The sequence below is a fragment of the Schistocerca piceifrons genome, unplaced genomic scaffold (genome assembly GCF_021461385.2).
Source record: "Schistocerca piceifrons isolate TAMUIC-IGC-003096 unplaced genomic scaffold, iqSchPice1.1 HiC_scaffold_943, whole genome shotgun sequence".
Lineage (NCBI taxonomy): Eukaryota > Metazoa > Arthropoda > Insecta > Orthoptera > Acrididae > Schistocerca > Schistocerca piceifrons.
This window is the reverse complement of record NW_025729216.1, coordinates 2,325,001-2,327,500: the sequence shown is the minus strand read 5'-3', so window position 1 is coordinate 2,327,500 and position 2,500 is coordinate 2,325,001. Positions and strand designations below refer to the sequence as shown.

The following is a 2,500-nucleotide window of genomic DNA, read 5'->3' as shown; positions in this document are numbered from 1 at the left end:
TGACTACTGGCAGGATCAACCAGGGAGCTGCGTCAACTAGAGCTGAGCAGCCGGCCGCCCGGGAGTGTGTCCCGGGGGCCCGCGCGAACACGCAAGCGTCCGCTCAATCATTCTGCAAACAGGAGGAGGCTGAGCTCCCCTGCACAATACACCTCGAAACCCTCTCAGGTCCCGGCGGCGCGCAGCGCCGTCCCAAGTACTTGGTCGGGTTCGAGAGAGGCGCAATCGCCCGGAGTTAGGCGAGTAGACGCTTTCGGTGCGACCACCCGTGCTCCCAACTGAGCTTGCCGCTGCCGACAGAGGCCCGGGAGCGTGCTGTCGTGGCATTGCCGGCGGGAGACAACACGCGCCACCTACGGTGACCGGCAGCTCCAACGCCAGCGCCACAGAAGGACAAAAGCCCCACTTGGGTGCCGAAGCGAACTCTCCCAGCACAGCGCACGCGCCAACACATCCGCACAGCTGCGATACAAACCACCAGCGAGAACCGCTGGGGCGACCGAGCAGCAGACGGCGTCGCGGCGCCGAGCGCCGGGCGGCGGCGCATCCTCAACGCACACAGTCCTCAATCGGACCAGCACACTGAAGATGTCCACCGCGCTTCGCACCGGGCCCGCGAGGACCTACTTTGGCCGCACGGCGCCGCGCGCAGGGTGCGCCGGCGCGCAGCTGCGACGCCTGCCGCGTCCGTCGGCCGGCGCGCCTGCCACTGGCCGCCCCCACCAGCCGGCTGTAGCGCGTGCGCCCACGCACCGCGCGGCCAGCACGCCGGGAGGCGCCCCCTCACCGGCCGGGGACGGTCCCACCCAGCCACCGTCGCGTATCGCTTCACACCCAGATGCCGTTCAGTTTCGTCGGCATGGTGGGTATCGCTGGAACAACCGGTTAGTACCTCAACCTACCGTCGCCATCACCGATTCACCCCTAGCGAGAACAACCGCACCACAACGGGTTACCATTTGTTCATTTGCGTAACTTCACCAGAAAACGTATGCGTCCATCGCCATTTGCAACTTCCACGATTATTGCATGCCTGTGTCAGGTGTCACACCACACTACGTCTGCCCACATACACGCAACAAAATGTGCACGCCTAGACAATACGTGGAAGGTGGCCCCCGTACGTATGCGATGTCCATTGCTCGAACGACTGTCAACCGGCCTCTGTAGCATGTCGCAGATATGGAACGCGGTGCACCATGCTATCACGGTGTGTGAGGAGAGACGACTAGGTCCGAATACATCAACAGACAGCTCATGCTGATCGCCATCCACGGCGTCCGTTCCTCCCACACGTCTCTATGGCGTACCACACTGCAATCCAGCTGTCATAGGGAGACGACACGTAGCTGCGTGCACAATATTTGCACTGTATGGTCCGCCGTTTTTGGGCGCAGTCGTTGTACGGTCACACATGTGCCACGATGTATCATTCAGTACATAAGGACGAATGTGCAGTACAGATTGTGGTTTACGCGTACGACATCAGCGGACAGTTGACACAGGCCGCACCACAACGTAGCCTGAGTACGTCGCATGCGAAGGGCATTGAACATGCAAACTTCTCACCAACCAGCTTGCGAAGGCAGGGGGCAAGGTGGGGACGTGGGGAGGTGTGGGGGGGGGAGGGGGGGCGCGGCATGTACGTCCTGCTGCCATCCACATTACAGTGTACAGCAGGAGCATGTGGAAAGTCAGCAAGACTTGCAAGGTGTTTAACATGAAGCGATACACAGGGGAGCGGGCAGTGCGAGTAGCGAACTATATTGCGAGGGTTGCGGGTGGGCAACACTACACTAATTGAACGAGTCGTATAACAATTACAGAGCAGGTTTAGGCGACAACGTGGGTTACGTTAGCGGACAACGTGGGTTACGTTAGCGGACAACGTGGGTTACGTTAGCGGACAACGTGGGTTACGTTAGCGGACAACGTGGGTTACGTTAGCGGACAACGTGGGTTACGTTAGCGGACAACGTGGGTTACGTTAGCGGACAACGTGGGTTACGTTAGCGGACAACGTGGGTTACGTTAAGGCACAACGTGGGTTAGGTTAAGGCACAACGTGGGTTAGGTTAAGGCACAACGTGGGTTAGGTTAAGGCACAACGTGGGTTAGGTTAAGGCACAACGTGGGTTAGGTTAAGGCACAACGTGGGTTAGGTTAAGGCACAACGTGGGTTAGGTTAAGGCACAACGTGGGTTAGGTTAAGGCACAACGTGGGTTAGGTTAAGGCACAACGTGGGTTAGGTTAAGGCACAACATGGGTTAGGTTAAGGCACAACATGGGTTAGGTTAAGGCACAACATGGGTTAGGTTAAGGCACAACATGGGTTAGGTTAAGGCACAACATGGGTTAGGTTAAGGCACAACATGGGTTAGGTTAAGGTACAACATGGGTTAGGTTAAGGTACAACATAGGTTAGGTTAAGGTACAACATAGGTTAGGTTAAGGTACAACATAGGTTAGGTTAAGGTACAACATAGGTTAGGTTAAGGT

General features: G+C 57.6%; 1 non-coding gene across 1 annotated transcript in view; it reads right to left on the bottom strand.

Moving 5' to 3' along the window:
- Nucleotides 1-26, bottom strand: part of LOC124773002 — a 1,909-nt gene extending 1,883 nt beyond the window's left edge. The window contains exon 1 of the ribosomal RNA XR_007014451.1: nt 1-26. This exon is cut by the window's left edge and continues 1,883 nt beyond it. This is a non-coding gene — a ribosomal RNA (small subunit ribosomal RNA).
- Between the last annotated feature and the right edge of the window lie 2,474 nt (nt 27-2,500).